Raw genomic sequence first — 17,043 nt, forward strand, 5'->3', positions numbered from 1 at the left:
TGGGGGCAGGCAGAGAATAATGCAAAACGATGATATTGATCATCATCCTTATTGTGTTCAGGGTGTTCTCCTGACAGAGGGCACTTTGGGTTACAAGAAAGAGATGACCTACAAACTGACCATGAAACAGAGCAGACCACGACTGGGCGCGGTGGCTCACACCTGTAATCCCAGCACTTTGGGTGGCTGAGGCAGGTGGATCATGGGGTCAGGAGTGCAAGACCAGCCTGACCAAGATGGTGAAACCCCGTCTCTACTAAAAATACAAAAATTAGCTAGGCATGGTGGTGGGTGCCTGTAATCCCAGCTACTTGGGAGACTGAGGCAGGAGACTCGCTTGAACCCGGGAGGCGGAGGTGGCAGTGAGCCAAGATTACACCACTGCACTCCAGCCTAAGTGACTGAGAGAGACTGCGTCTCAAAAAAAGTAAGAGCCGACCAAGACCTTAGACATTTTGATTTGTGGGAGGAGCGTAATGGGTTATAAGTGACTGATTCCATGGTGGAAATAATTCAGGGGAAAATGGTGGCTACCTTCTGCATGGAATGGCCATAACTGTTGTACAGCCAAGATTGAAACCACAATAGAAACCACAACCTCAAAGATAAACCACAATACCATGTTACTAATTAGGATTCACATTTACTGCTGTTATTACATTTTGCTACCATTTTATTCAGAATGTATCATAGATCTTATGTGCTAATTAATAAAATCTAATTTTTGCATAACTATGAATGCATCATGTTCTTTCTACCAACATAGTTTTATCCCACCTTAGTAGGTTACTTTGTAACAGACGATAACAACACACCATTAGACTCTTAAGGCTGAAAGATAGAACCATTTTGTTTTCTTGGAATTAAATAGAATGTTGGGAAAGTACACATAGAGTGCTCTTGAGTTGTTCTCCACATGCCCTGCCTCAGGATACTTATGTGAATGTAACGAAAATCCCAAGAAAGTTATTTTACACCATGAAAGCTGTATCACTCTGTTTTTTTTTCTTTTTTTAATTTTTTGAGACGGAGTCTTGCTCTGTCGCCCAGGCTGGAGTACAGTGGCACAATAGCTCACTGCAAGCTCCGCCTCCCGGGTTCAACTGATTCTCCTGCCTCAGCCTCCCGAGTAGTAGCTGGGATTACAGGCGCCCGCCACCATGTCTGGCTAATTTGTGTTTTTTTAGTAGAGACAACGTTTCACCATGTTGGCCAGGCTGGTCTCAAACTCCTTACCTCAGGTTATCTGCCTGCCTTAGCCTCTTGAAGCGCTGGGATTACAGGCATGAGCCACCGTCCCTGGCCAGCTGTATCACTCTTGGTGACTATTGCACTATATTATTATTTTTCTACATGCCTCTTGTGTGTCAGATAAGACCCAAGGAGTGAAAGTACAAATATAGTAAGAATATGGATGTAATCCCAGCACTTTGGGAGGCCGAGACGGGCGGATCACAGAGCGAGACTCCGTCTCAAAAAAAAAAAAAAGAGAATATGGAAAATACCCTAAAATGTTTTAAATGTGGGGGATAAGGATAAAAATAGCACTGTTTTTTTGTCCTTAGAGTGTTCATTGTCATAATTTGAAAAGACTAATTATTGTTTATGACCTTCCTTTTAAAAATTAACATACACAATGTGAATTTTGTTCTGTTTTGGTAGATAAGGTAGCAATTATATATTCACCCTGATAACATTGTTAGGAATTTTAACTTGTGACCACTTTACAGGAACTGCAATGAACTCCTTCTAAGGTTTAGTTTCAGTATTGACAGTGATAATGCCAAACACTGAAGTGTTTGTTTATATTCCAAGGTTTATTTTCAACTTTAGTAAAATTACTTTGTTATTTTTTATGATTTTTACTAGACTTCTGTAGTCAACCACCTTGCTGAGGTCACTCCAGCACTGCTACTTTTGTCTTGTACATTTCCATGTATTATAAATGAACTTGGCTTTTTATTTAATCAACAGTTTTGCTGATGACACCTTAGTACTCATACTTTTAAATCTGCGATATGTGGAACTGTTGTATCAGGGAATGTCTATTGATTTGTGTGTTTTAGTATAACATTTCCTTCTCTAGTGCAGAGGGTATGGCTCAGCAGGAGTTTCTCCAAAACCTACACAAACTCCAGAACTTTTTAAACGGTCTTTTTTTTCTTTTTTTGGAGAGACTCTTGGTCTCTTGCCCAGTAGAGTGCAGTGGTGCAATCCTGGCTCACTGCAGCCTTAACTTCCTGGGCTCAAGTGATCCTGCCACCCCAGCTTCCCGAGTAGCTGGGACTACAGATGTGCACCACCACACTTGGCTAATTTTTGTATTTTTTGTAGAGACAGGGTTTCGCCATGTAGACCACGCTGGTCTCAAATTTGTGAGCTCAAGGGATCTGCCTGCCTCGGTCTCCCAAAGTGCTGGCATTGCAGGTGTGAGCCACCATGTATAGCTACAAACTTTTCTTTTTTGAGGTTTTTGATTACTAATTCACTATTTATTTATTCATTCATTCATTCATTCATGAGATGGAGTCTCACTCTGTCGCCAGGCTGGAGTGCAGTGGCACGATCTCGGCTGACTGCAACCTCTGCCTCCTGGTTTCAAGCAATTCTCCTGCCTCAGCCTCCTGAATAGCTGGGACTACAGACATGTGCCACCATGCCCAGCTAATTTTTGTATTTTTAGTAGAGACAGTGTTTCACCATGTTGACCAGAATGGTCTCGATCTCTTGACCTCATGTAATCCGTCCGTCTCAACCTCCCAAAGTGCTGGGGTTACAGGCTCGAGCCACCACACCCAGCCTTATTTATTTGTTATTATTTATTTATTTGAGACAGAGTCTCGTTCTGTCAACCAAGCTGGAGTGCAGTGGCACAATCTTGGCTCATTGCAGCCTCTGCCTCCCTGGTTCAAGCAATTCTGCCTCAGCCTCCTGAGTAGCTGGGATTACAGGCGTGCACCACCACGCCCCGCTAATTTTTGTATTTTTAGTAGAGACGCAGTTTGGCCATGTTGGCCAGGCTGGTCTCGAACTCCTGACCTCATATCCACTCGCTTCGGCCTCCCAAAGTGCAGGGATTGCAGGCATGAGCTCCATGCCCAACCCTCTGAATCATTATTTGTCAGTGTAATTTGGAACAACTTTTCCTTAACAACACCCCTCCTAAGAGTAGGCTTTTTTTTTTTTTTTTTTTTTGGAAAGAGAGACAGGTTCTCACTCTGTTGCCCAGACTGGAGTGCAGTGTCGGGATCATAGCTCACGGCAGCCTCGAACTCCTGGGCTCAAGCAATCTTCCTGAGTAGCTGGGACTATAGGTGTGTGCCACCATGCCCAGCTAATTTTTAAAAATTTTCTGTAGAGATGGGAGTCTTGCTATGTGGCCCAAACTGGTCTTGAACTCCATGATGAGCCAGGCTCACACCTGTAATCCCAACACTTGGGGAGGTCGAGGCAGGAGGATCAGTTGAGGCTAGAAGTTCAAGACCTGCCTGGGTAACATAGTGAGAATCCACCTCTGCAAAAAGTAAAAAAATTAGTAAAGTATGGTGGTGCAAACCCATAGTCCCAGCTACTTGGGAGGCTGAGGTAGGAGGATCACTTGATTCCAGAATTGAAGGCTGCAGTGAGCTATGATCTTGATACTGCACTCCAGCCTGGGCAACACAGCAAGATGCTCTCTCAAAAAATAAATAGACCGGGCACAGTGGCTCACGCCTGTAATCTCAGCACTTTGGGAGGCCAAGGTGTGGGGGATTCCTCGAGTTCAGGAGTTCAAGGCTAGCCTGAGCAACATGGCAAAACCCCATCTCTACAAAAAGTACAAAAATTAACTAGGCGTGGTGACGTGTGCCTGTAGTCTCAGCTACTGGGGAGATTGAGGTGGGAGGACTGCCTGAGCCTGGTAGATGAAAAGTTGCAGTGAACAGAGATGATGCTGTTGCACTCCAGTCTGGGTGAGTGCACTGTACTCACCCAGAGTTGGACAGAGCAAGACTCTCTCCAATAAATACATAACATAACATAACATAACATAACATAACATAACATAACATAACATTTCCCTGAATAACTGTAGTCATGCCAAATGCTCATCCACAGCTCCATAACTTGTGCTTGTGCTTTCTAGCGTTGTTTACTCCTCCATATATGAAAAAAAAAAAAAAAAAATGCTTGTTAGTTTGTGTCTCTTGGACATTTTCAGATCTTGTAATTGGAACATTCTCTCTATTGCAATAGTCCTTTTGAATAAAATCTTTCCTTCTCTAAGTCTGAATTTGTCATTTTCAGTGGTAAATGTCTTAATTGTTCTGAGATAAATTATGTATATTATCTTTTTGTGACAAAGGGCTTAATATATATTCAGTAGGTGAAAGTGGTTCCTGGGGCCAGGCATGGTGGCTCACGCCTGTAATCCTAGCACTTTGGGAGGCTGAGGCGGGTGGATCACTTGAGGTCAGGAGTTTGAGACCAGCCTGAGCAACGTGGTGAAACTTCATCTCTACTAAAGGACGTGGTGGAGGGCGCCCGTAATCCCAGCTACTCGGGAGGCTGAGGCAGGAGAACTGCTTGAACCCGGGAGGCCGAGGTTGCAGTGAGCGGAGAGCATGCCACTGCACTCCATCCTGGGCGAGAGAGCGCGACTCCGACTCAAAAAAAAAAAAAAAAAAAAAAAGGCATAGGCATTTGAGGTTGTCATCTCGTACGGAATAGAATAGTAAGTATTAAAAAAGGGCAAAACAATTTATTACATATTTTAAAAGTTGTTGCTAATTTCAGCGTTTTAGAATTACTTAATTTTAATCGCAGAAACTTCCCAGGATGCCATCACCGCTCCGTGTGGACCCACATTCCCAGACTCCTGGGCTGCTTCAGCGTCAATGACATTACTGGGTAAACGCGCTAGCAAAAAATGGTTTCGACATAAACCGTTTCCATTCTAAGAGGAAAGCAGTTTGGTTTCCAAAATAACCTACACAACTGTGCCTTTAACTTGAAACCTTTTGAAACACCTACGCCGTTCCACATGACACTATAGACTAAAGGCTTTGGGCGCTGGGCAGTGGGCGTCACACGAAATCGCAGACCCTAGCGTGTCCCGGCCCGGCCCGCCCCGCCTCTCCCCCGAGACCCTCCCTGGCGGTCCCTCCCCGCGGTTCCTCCCCGCCCTTCCCCGGCGGCTCCTCCCCGGCCCGCCCCCGGGTTCCTCCCGCTCGGCCACTCCCCGCCCATCCCCGGGGGCTCCTCCTAGTTCCTTCCCTGGGGTCCCTGCCCCGGGGCCCCTTCCCCAGCCCGGCTCTCTCAACGCCCCGCCCTTTTCCGGTTCCGCCCACCTCGGACCCCGCCCCAGGCCACTGGGTCGCTTCCCTCCGCGCAGTTGCCCCCAGACCCGGAAGTGGATCGTGCGGAGCAAGCATCACACCATGGCGTATGAGTGTTCCTCTGTGTAGAGTCAACCTGCGCCTCGCCGTCCCCAGTTCGCACACCCGATGCCCCGGGGTTGCTACGGACTTAAAATCTCCGCACCGCACCCTCCACCTCAGGTAAATAGGCCTTGCGGTGTGGGCCCGGAGCCGCTTCCTTTTGGGTTAAAGTCGCCCTGAGGCTGGTCCCTGCCCCCGGTCTTTCTGCCTTGGGCCAAGTAAACATGGCCTTTCCCGGTTTTTGAAACGTTTAAGCAGGATTTTCCTGCTTAAAATCCTTTATTGACGCCGCCTCCCGCCCCGCATCGCTTGAAGTCCTCACTACCTGCCCTGGGCGCCTCCCAGCCTCGCCCTCGTCGGCCCCTGGAGCGCAGCGCCGCAGCCCCAGTCCCGGGGAGGCCGCGCCTCTGCTTGATCCTGGAATCCTGCAGATCCCACCCGTCCTAAGGCGTCGTCGCCCCCCACCTCCCTCCTCCTGGTGCCGGGCCCTGCTGCTCCCCAGGCCTCCCCTTCGCAGTCACCGCTTCCCTTGAGCCCTTGTTGGGGAGGTGCTCGGGGCCTGTCCTGTGATACCCCGTGTTTTTGCCTGCCCAGCTCCACCCCCTGGAAAATGTACTCCTCCGACATGCAGACATCTTACTCCAAACCCTCCCGTGAATGTGTGGCCCCAGGGAATCAGGAGAGAGAGAGACAAAGAGCGACTGAGAGGAGATGGAAAAACCAAGAAAGAAAAAGACAAATAAGGGAGACCCATAAACAGATGGCAAAGTGGAGGATGGGTGAGGGATTTGCAAAGAGACAGAGTGAAAGAAGCAGTCAAGAAAGTAGCACGGGCAGAAAAGCAGTTGGCGAAATGTAGAGAAAAGCTCGATGTCCAGAGATGAAGGACTGCAAGATAAGGAGAAGGACACCAAAGAAGGAGCCTCCTTAGACAGAGAATGAGGGAGAGGCGAAGAGATTTGGAGACAGGGCAGACAGAGCAGCGTGGTGCTGGGACAGCAGGAGGGGACAGCCAGTGACAAGGAGGACTACAACAGGGGGAGGCCTCGGTCTGGGAGTGCCAGATAGCGAGGATAAGCGGGTGTAACAGGAAAGAGGGAATTTAACGGGGAGAGCAGAGGAGGCGCAGAGATGGGGTAAGAGGCAGAAATAGTTGGAGACTGGAACGATGAAAAGATTGGAAAGAAAGCGCCACAAGAGGTGAAACAAATTGCAAGAATGGAGTAGAACAGATATAAAGGGGGAAAACAAAGAAGGGAGAAACAGCAGAAGAAAAAAGAGCCACAAAATCAGCAGAATCCTAGGGGGAAAATAAAAGGGGGAAAAGAAGGACTGGAGAGACAGGGTAAAAGTGAGAGGTACAAAATGGGGGGAGAGGGACACATAGTTACAAAGAGGGGCGCTCTGGGGCCAGATGAGAGGTGAGATGAGATTGGATATGACAATTTGATTTCTCTGTTTATAATGTATTACATTTAAATTGTAACCTTACTGTTTAAAGTCTACATGTAGGGATGAGAATTACGAAGCTCTGTAAAAGGCTTGTGCATTTTATAATTATGGCATCAGAGGCTAGCTTTCATTTGCCCATGCTGTGCAGCCACTGGGCGGTGACTTGCCTCATTCAGTTGTGGGTCTCCCTCTTCCTGTTTCCTAGGATGGGGTAGGGTGTGGGGCAGTGAAGAGGGGCAAGGTGTGACTGACTGTGTCACTGCCTGGTGCCTTGTCTTTACCTTTCATCTCACAGTTCATGTTGAAGGGTGAGATAAAGCTTATCTAATTCAGTCTCTTTTTCTATATGTAATTGTTGCTGACGTAAGCTTTTGTGGAATCCTATATCGGCTCATGTCATTCTTTTCTAAATGTGATATATTTTCAATTTTTTCCCTTTGTAGAATTCCATATATAGTTAAGTAATATATACATATTAAATAATATATATATTCAAAATGGTTTCCATTCGAAGTTAATTGTGTTGAGTTCAGATTGAGGTTTGCACGCTTTTACTCTTTATCACATATTGGAAATACTCTTTGGTAGTCAGTAGGTAATTTTATTCATATTTATTTAGTTTTGAGACAGAGTCTCACTCTGTCACGCGGGCTGGAGGGCAGTGGCATGATCTCAGCTCACTGCAACCTCAAAGTTCTGGGATTACAGGCGTGAGCCACCGCGCCCGACCCTTATTTATTCATTTATTTCGAGATGGAGTCTTACTCTGTTGCCCAGGCTGGAGTGCACTGGTGTGACCTTAGCTCACTGCCACCTCCACCTCCCAGGTTCAAGCAATTCTCCTGCCTCAGCCTCCCAAGTAGCTGGGATTACAGGCACCTGCCACCACACCTGGCTAATTTTTGTATTTTTTAGTAGAGATAGGGTTTCATTATATTGGCCAGGCTGGTCTCGAACTCCTAATCTCAAGTGATCCCTCCTAAAGTGCTGGGATTACAGGCGTGAGCCACTGCGTCGGCCATCAGTAGGAATTTTAGATGGTGTCAACGTGTATTTGGTAAAGATATCAATGACCCTTTTTTTTTTTTAACCTTAACATGAGAACCTATTAACTAATTTGTTTTTTTTTTTTTTTTTTAGACGGGGTCTTGCTCCATCACCATTTTTTGTATTTTTAGCAGGGACAGGATTTCACCATATTAGCCAGGATGGTCTCAATCTCCTGACCTCGTGATCCACCTGCCTCAGCCTCCCAAAGTGCTGGGATTACAGGTGTGAGCCACTGTGCCCAGCCAACTAATTTGTTACTAGTCCATTTTCTTCCCTTATGTCATCTGTTAAAATAGTGACCTGTGAACTACTAAGTGGATGTCCCTCTTCAGCTCTCTTTTGTCAGTTCTATTTTCTGTAAATGTGGAAGGATAGGCCGGATTGACTCAAAACCTTATTCCAGCAGAGCTTATGTGTTCATGAAAAAACTTGCTGAGAGAGTTCATTTCTACAGCTGACAGTCTTTCACTGTTGTCAACACCAATAGCCATGTTTTCACAGTTCTGCGTTTCCTAAGTATGTTGTGTGTTTCTGGAAAAGAGGAATTAAATGTTTGGGATCAGCGTGATAAAGCCGTGAAAGAGAAGTTTCTTTTGCCCAGGTATATGAAAGAAGATCCTGGAATTTTCCAGGGGAGGTGTGAGAAAGTCTGGTGTTACCCATTGGCCCTTCGAGGCCGTGGTAGAGTCAGATACATGTTCTAATTCAACTTCGATGACTTGGTGAAACGTCTCCCCCTCTAGCCCTCAGTAGACCCACCTGCAACGTGAAGGTGAGAGACTCAGTCAATATACCTCAGTCTGAGCGACACGGACCCCCTTAATGTTGGACAAAATTGGGTGTCCATCTGTGTTTTGCAGTTCTTCTAGGAAGTGGGGAGTGCCCACTGCAATTAAAAATTTAAATGGGACTCAGTCCTTTAAAATTTAAAACAAAACCACAAGGACGGAAGCCAGGGCATAGACTCAGAGTCAGACCATCTTCAGAGGCCTTTCTTTGCATTAGAGTTATGGCTAAATCTAAAACAGTCATGTCAGTCCCTGGCAGAGAACCCTCCTCCGGCTTCCCGGGTTCCCCAGGACAAAAGCCCAGCTCCTCACTGTGGCTCCACAGCCCTGTGTCCAGGGCCCCTGCCAGTGTCCAGCCTCCTCCTGGGAGCTTGCCCTCCTCTCCTGACTCCCTCTGCCCCAGTCACGTTTGCTTTTCTCTTTTCCCAAACATCAAAACCTTTCCTGTCTCAGTCTTTGCCCCTCCTCTTACCCTATGTCCCCAAATCATCACAGCTCTGTCCCTTTCTTCTCCTTCGGGTCTAGCCTCAGAGCTGTCTCCTGCCCCCTTGCACCCCCATCTGAAGTTTTCTCCGCATCACTGTCTATCACGTTACTCAGGTTTCACTATCTCCGCATCCATCACCACATCGGACACTTTTCTGCGTGGATTATTTTGAGTGTTTTGTGTCTCCCTCCGTTGGAGGACGCAGTCTCCATCTTGGCCACAGGACGACTCTAGCACCTTCTCCGGGGTTGTGATTCAGATGCTGGGGCTGGGGTCGGGCTGAGGAGTCCTCAGGGAAGACCAAAAGGATAGGGCGAGTAGTGAGGATGGTCCCATATTCTGGAAATTTCATCTGTAATTGGTCTAAACCTCCTGTGGCTATTTATTCCAGTCTATATAAGAGCAGAAGGCATGGCCGGGCGCGATGGCTCACGCCTGTAATCCCAGCACTTTGAGAAGCTGAGGTGCGCGGATCACTAGGTCAAAAGATCGAGACCGTCCTGGCTAACACGGTGAAACCCTGTCTCTAGTAGAAATACAAAAACTTAGCCCGGCATGGTGGCGGACACCTGCAGTCCCAGCTACTTGGGAGGCTGAGGAAGGAGAATGGCGTGAACCCGGGAGGCAGAGCTTGCAGTGAGCCGAGATCGCGCTACTGCACTCCAGCCTGGGTGACAGAGCAAGACTCCATCTCAAAAAAAAAAAAAGAAAAAGAGCAGAAGGCCTCACTGAGGCCTGAAAAGCCCCGCAGACCCTCTGTCCTCAGCCAGTGCTGAGGCGTCCCCACTGCCTTACTCTAGCTCCCAGGTCTCCCACACTGCACATCACCAGGGCCCAGTGGCCATCCTGGGCAGGGGCTTTGCCTTCCAGCAGTGATGTCCTCAGAGTCAGGGGTCCTGGATTCCCTTCAGGAAGGGCAGCGAGAAGTTCAGAAGCTAAATGGGCCATGAAGAAGGCACTCCCTAAACAGCAGGGGGATTTTGCAGGTGACTGTGCGTAGAGAGACAACGGGACAATGGCAGCCTCCCTCATGAGATCTGGGGCCTCTCTTTTTCTTGGACATCCTCTATCAGCTCAGTCCAGCCGATCTTCACCTGCCTTTAAACTGGACTCCATGGTGTCCCCAAATCGCTGGCAACTCCTTCCAGCAGGGCCAACTTCTAGAATCTACACTCAAGGCCCACTGTCCTGCAGATAGCAGTTGGTGTCCATTCCTGCCACATCGCTTGTGTCCAGAGGCCTTTCGATCCAGTGTGCTCCTCAGGCTGGAAGAGAAGTAGAAAAATAGGGCAAGTGAAGAAGTACTTAGAGGTGTCAAGTGAGGCATGGAAGCAAGGCTGAGCCTCTGGAGGAGCTGGATGAATGCTGCACGCACCCGGCCCATGCGTGGCTGCGGGCTCACGGGGTGTGTGGCACACTTGGAAAGAAGTCTTAGGTCTGGCTAAGTGGATTTTGGGGTGGTTGTGGGGCTGCAGGATCATTTTGTAACGCCCTGATGTCTCAGCTCAGGTTACCTGGGAAACAGATGCTGACACAGAGATTTGCACACAGGAGTTTAATTGGGAAACTCATCACAGTGAAGAGGACTGAAGGCAGTGGAATCATGCAGAGAAACATCCTGAAGTGTACTTAGAACCAAGGCCTAAGCTTGGTTAGGGAGCTTCAGCAGCAGGAGGATGGGTACCTTGGCCTGAGGGTGTGGATCCCAGAACTGCTCCACAGCATCCGCTCCACAGGGTGATTTCTGCGGAGGCTTTGGGAAGTGCGGAAACCCTCCTGAAACCCATAGAGGAAAGACAGGAGGAATCTCAGATTATTTTCTGGGTTGCCTTTGGCATTCGGGGTATTTTCAGTTGCAGGTCAATAGGCTTTCAGTTGCGTTTCTGAGGATGAAATGATCATTTGGAGTGTTTCCTTTTATGGTGCTGGGGTCTAATTGGGGCAGTGCATCATGAGAGACATCTCTGTTTTATTGGTAGGTTTCAGTGGTATTTCCATGTGGGGTGGAGTCACTGTGAGTAGAAATAGGTTGTCCTGGCCGGGCACGGTGGCTCAAGCCTGTAATCCCAGCACTTTGGGAGGTCGAGACAGGCGGATCACGAGGTCAGGAGATCGAGACCATCCTGGCTAACATGGTGAAACCCCGTCTCTACTAAAAAATACAAAAAACTAGCTGGGCGAGGTGGCGGGCGCCTGTAGTCCCAGCTACTCGGGAGGCTGAGGCAGGAGAATGGCGTGGACCCGGGAGGCGGAGCTTGCAGTGAGCTGAGATCCGGCCACTGCACTCCAGCCTGGGCGACAGAGCAAGACTCCGTCTCAAAAAAAAAAAAAAAAAAAAAGAAATACGTTGTCCTGGGTCAGCGAGTCCCTGGGGTGTTTGTGTATATTATTCCATGAGTTTCTGGGGCTTGTGAGATTTCCTAACAGGGCTTCTGGATCTTTATGAAGTATCTGGGGAATGTGGGATCTTTATGAAGTATCTGGGGGGTGTGGGAGTGTATAAGCATGTCTGGGTCCAGAGGGCAAGGCAGGGCCTAAGAATCAGGCGCAGATGGCTTTCATTAGGGAGGGTTTGTTGTGGGGGCGTCTATGGGTGCAACTCAAGAGGGCGTGGTTGTCAGGGTCCCAGAGCAGGGGAAAGATTTCTCCAAGAATCAGGGCGAAGCAGCACACTGAGCTGCAGCCCACAGGCTTCCACTGGGACTGTCCTTGGGAAGATAAAGCTGCCACAGTCTTGCTGCCAGGCCAGTGGCCTCCCCCTGTTTATTCCAAGATCACAGAGTCACAGAGTCGCAGGGCAGCTGGGGAGCTGAGGGGCAAGGTCCTTGAGACCGGCTGTGGAACACGGCTCTTTCTCCAGTGCAGAGGGGCCACGGGGCCCTGGGAAGGGAGTTGGGGGATTACAGCCCTGGTCATGGCAGGGAGACTCGAACCGGAGGGAGGAAGAGCTGTGTTCATCCCCACAGGGTGCCCCTCTGCTCAGGAATTTGTGCAATAGAATGGGGTGAGCTAATGGGGTCACATTGAGGGAAAGGAGTCTTTCTGTCCACCCAACACACATCTCACCCTCTGCACACACTTCTCCCTTTCCCCATTGTCCTGTCTAAGACGGGAAACTAATGTTTCCCCAGGCGGGTGATTGAGGAAGAGGAGGGGTTGGTCTGTTTGTGTCTCTCCTTTCTCCCCTCCCTCAAGTCTTCTGCCTGCCTTTCTGCTGCTCCGTTCAGACTCTCACTTCCTGCATGTCTGCAGTCAGTTTGTCCCACACAGGACGCAAGGATTTGGGTCTGAATAATATTCAAGCCAACATCATTGGCAAGTGAGAAATCTTAGACCCCAGGACCTTTTTTCTGTGTAGGGGTCTGGGCACAGAGAGGTCTCTCTTCTTTTTGCAGAGTTAGGGTCTTTTATTGGCCAAGTGGGTCTGCTCAGCCTCAGACAACGATCCCATAGTCAGCCAGATGTGTTTCGGGGTGGACTTACGCTTGCCCTTCCACCTGTTGGGCAAGCAGGGTGTCTCCATGAAGGGGGTCCTTGGCTCTGCCCCTCAGCTGGTCCTGCTCAGCTCTCTTCTCACAATAAAGACCACCCCAAGGACAAACAAGTCCCCTGCATACATCCGTCTCCCAATGTGAAGGCCATAAAAATGGCCTAATATTTCATTCATTCATTCATTCATTCATTCATTTTGAGACGGAGTCTTGTTCTGTTTCCCAGGCTGGAGTGCAGTGGTGCAATGTCAGCTGGCTGCAACCTCTGTCTCCCGGGTTCAAGCAATTCTCCTGCCTCAGCCTCCTGAGTAGCTGGGTCTACAGACATGAGCCACCACTCCCGGGTCATTTTTTTGTGTTTTTAGTAGAGACGGAGTTTCACCATATTGGTCAGGCTGGTCTTGAACTCCTGACTTCATATGATCTGCCCACCTCAGCATCCCAAAGTGCTGGGATTACAAGCATAAGTCACCGCGCCTGGCCATATGTCATTTATTTTTACTTATTTACTTGTTTAATTTTTACTACACCCCCATTTTAGCAATACTAATATTTCATTTAATGTTGCTATTATTATTTACTGTTATTGAGACAGAGGCTTTGTCTGTGTTAGACACTGATCTCATGTAACGGGATTCTTTTATAATTGTGCTTAGGATTCCACAGGAGACGAGTGAATAAACGACTGAACAGGGTGCATAAACAGACAATTTATATATTCATTAGATTAAGGCATTTTGTATTCCTCATCCGTTATGCAAAGACTAGACACTGGAGTTACCTCTCATGAGAACAAACCAGCAGACAGCTGGGAAGCACACCAGCCACCAACTGGGAGTATTAAAAAGAGCAGTCCAGTCTCCAAATCAAGCAGGGGGTTCAAATCATAGAAAAGTTGCAGAGCCACCAGGTCTCAGAGTTTCCCACGGGAACCCTGGGACTCGCTACCAATCCCATGGGCGCACCTGGAGATTTTAACGCCTGGTGGGCTGGTGGATTCCGAGTGTGGCTGGACGGGGCTGGAGTACCCTGAAAGGCAGGTTTGAATGCTCTCCTGCAGGTGAGAAAACTGGAAACGGATTCTGGGTGGGGCTGTGGCCAGCGAGGGGCGGGTCTTGGATAGTGGTGAGAGGCCAGGTAGGGAGGGTGAGGTGGGGTCTGGGCAATGGGAAAGGGGTGGAAGAGGGTCGGTGCGATGGTGGAACTGCTGTGGGGCGGGGCCTGGGCAGTGGGGAGGGGTGGGGTGGGAGAGTGGAAGCCGCCGTGGGGGCGGGGCTTGGGCATTGGGAAGGGGTGGGGTGGGAAGGGTAGAAGCCGCCGTCGGGGCGGGACCTGGATAGTGGCAAGGGAGCAGGGTGGGCAGGGTGGAAGGGGGTCGGCTGGGAGGGTGGAACTGCTGTGGGTGCGGGGCCTGGACAGTGGGGAGGGGGCGGGGTGAGAACGGTGGAAGCCGCCCTGGGGTGGGGTCGGGGCAAGGGGAAAGGGGTGGACGGGGGCGGGGTGGGGGGGTGGAAGCTGCTGTGGTGCGGTCTGGGCTGTGGGAACCGGGCAGGGCCAGGAAAGGAGCGGGTCTGGGCTCTCTGGGCTCTCTACTCCTCTGGGCCCCAGGTCATTTTCTCTCCGCTAGGACTGGATCATCTGCATGGCACTGCTAAAAGAAAATTTCAGCTAATTGAAATTAGGCGGGGATGCTTCCTGCTTATTTTCAGTTAATTAGTAGGGATGCTTCCGGCTTATTTTCAGTTCAGGGATGCTTCCTGCTTATTTTCAGTTAATACAGCATTTCAAACAATTTAAGGCAAAAGAACAGAATTGTACTGGGCCACTTAATTGAAGGCGAAGGTTTATTTACTCTTACATGGAAAACGATTGAAGTGAAAAACTCATTTTGTTTGCAGGTGGAGACAGGCATCCTACCCTTAAGAGGATCACAACTCATTTTAGCTCAAGGTACCAGGAGGGGTGCAGGGGCATCAGCGGATGGTCCCTGTGGGGCCGTGGTTTCACCCTGGAACTGGCAATTAGACCTGCTTAATTAATCCAGGACCTGATTTGTCTGTTTAGAGGATGAAACGAAGGTGAAATTTCTACTTGTGCTGTATTCAGTTTCATGGTGACAACAATTAGAACATCGTTTCCATTTCTGGATGGAAGAGAGAAACTCTGGGCTTAGGTCCAGGGACGTTTCAAGGGCCCTGGACCAGGGTGTGTGGAGGAAGGGTGTCTGGTAATTTAGGTCGCCAACCATTCCCTTAAACATAAACAATACTTAAAATAGAGGAATTATAGGGGAAATCTCAGAGATAAATTTCTGGGTTACCTTTGGTATCTTGGAGTATTTTGTGTTGTAGATGAAGAAGCTTTCAGATGCATTTTGGAAGATAAAAGGATAGTTTGGAGTGTTACTTTGTGTGATATCGGGGTCTCATTGGAGCATGTGCATCACTAATACCTTGTTTCCTTATATTTCAGTTGTTGATCTGTTACACAATTGTAAGGGATTTTAGATGTATATGGCTTTGAAATAAACTTGGTGCATCTCATTTTTTCAATTAGCTGAAATTTTCTTTTAGCAGGTAATGATGTATCTTATGTGTGACAGGAAGAGTCAGTACACCCACAGTGAAGATTGAGTGTCCTGCAAAGCTTTTTTCTTTTGTTTTTTTGTTTTTTGAGACAGGCTCTGTCGCCCAGGCTGGAGTGGCATGATCATAACTCACTGCAATCTCAAACTCACTTCAGCCTCCTGAATAGCTGGGACTATAGACATGCACGACCACACCTGGATAATTTCTAAATTTTTTTGTATAGGTGGGGTCTTACTATGTTGCCCAGGCTGGATTCAGTGCCTCTCAAAGGCCAAGGTACCAGGGCAAGTTTAAAGTTTGTCATATTCCAATTTTCAAATATATGTGTATGCATTATTTTTGAGTTTCAGTTGTTATGTGTTGACAATGTAGAAGCTGATTTTGATCCTGTAGTCCTAGCAAATAGCAAAGGTTGAGCCTCCCCCACCATTCTTTCTTGGTTTTTTTTTTTTTTTTTGAAACGGAGTCTTGCACTGTCACCCAGGCTGGAGTGCAGTGGCACGATCTCGGCTCGCTGCAACCTCCGCCTCCCGGGTTCAAGTGATTCTCCTGCCTCAGCCTCCCTAGTAGCTGGGATAACAGGCGCTGCCACTGCACCTGGCTAATTTTTGTATTTTTAATAGAGACGAGGTTTCACCATGTTGGCGAAGCTTGTCTTGAACTCCTGACCTCAAGTGATCCACCTGCCTTAACCTCCCAAAGTGAAATGCTGGGATTACAGGCATGAAGCACCGTGCCCGGCCGGAAATATCCTTTTTCAGTCTCTTGTGAATGTGTTGATTTTGCTTCAATGAAAATTTTATAAGCATTTAAACTCTGCATATAGAAAATGGATTCATGGCTTTCACCTATAATCAGATTCACCCCTACTATTCTCAGTTTAATGAAAAGATCCAAAATCAAATCATTTCTTTGCTTGGAATCATGGAAGTCCATGCTGAAACTGCTTTCTTGGCAACACAGGTACTTAGCAATATTGCATAACACAGAGCAATCTACCTTGCAAAAGTCCCCAAATCCCAGACACCATATCTTTTGAAACTGTGTAGATATAGTTGTTAAATATGCTATTTTTCCTATCTAAACAATTGTATTTTCAGTTAATCACCACTTTTCCATTGATGAAATCTTCCACCTGTAGGGAGGTGAGAGGCAAACATACTTCAAAGTAGAGGTAAATTCACAGATGTTGACATAAAATTCTTGCTAGTAGATACAATGCCATTTCATATTTGATCATCTAGTTTTACTTTATATAGGGTTCATAGGAAGGAGAATATCCAGCGGGGCGTGGTAACTCACGCCTGTAATCCCAGCACTCTGGGAGGCCAAGGCAGATAGATCACTTGAGGTCAGGAGTTGGAGACCACCCTGGCCAATGTGAAACCCCGTCTCTACTAAAAATACAAAAAAAATTAGCTGGGTGTAGTGGCGTGCACCTGTAATCCTGGTTATTTGGGAGGCTGAGACAGGGGAATTGCTTGAACCCAGGAGGCGGAGGTTGCAATGAGCCAAGATTGCGCCATTGCACTCCAGCCCGGGCGACACAGAGACTTTGTCTCAAAAAAAAAAAAAAAAAAAAAAAAGAATACCCTGTCAAATACGCTTAAAATCTTGCAAAATGAATTACCCTTGAGGTGAATAGAAATGCAGATGTTTTCTGAAGACGATTTTACAGGCTTTTTTTCTACAACAGATTAAAATAAGTACTTAGAAAACAATTTTTATTTAAAAATTGTAATCTATGTTTTTTTGTTTCTCTTCTAT

General features: G+C 47.8%; 2 protein-coding genes across 9 annotated transcripts in view; both read left to right on the plus strand.

The window, feature by feature from the left end:
* LOC111528907 (zinc finger protein 665) overlaps nt 1–17,043 on the plus strand; it is a 262,870-nt gene that overhangs the window by 76,474 nt on the left and 169,353 nt on the right. The window lies entirely within an intron of this gene.
* Nucleotides 5,247–17,043, plus strand: part of ZNF160 (zinc finger protein 160) — a 37,560-nt gene continuing 25,763 nt past the window's right edge. For 3 of the 8 annotated variants that reach the window (XM_031934782.1, XM_031934784.1, XM_026448813.2), the window contains exon 1: nt 5,247–5,540. The gene's annotated coding sequence lies outside the window, so the exon portion shown is untranslated. Of the gene's footprint in view, nt 5,541–14,586; nt 14,639–16,376; nt 16,451–17,043 lie in introns of all 8 variants that reach the window. The other 5 variants (XM_023195786.1, XM_023195785.1, XM_031934781.1 and 2 more) reach the window with 4 other exon arrangements.

Source organism: Piliocolobus tephrosceles, chromosome 21 (genome assembly GCF_002776525.5).
Source record: "Piliocolobus tephrosceles isolate RC106 chromosome 21, ASM277652v3, whole genome shotgun sequence".
In the NCBI taxonomy this organism is placed as follows: Eukaryota; Metazoa; Chordata; class Mammalia; order Primates; family Cercopithecidae; genus Piliocolobus; species Piliocolobus tephrosceles.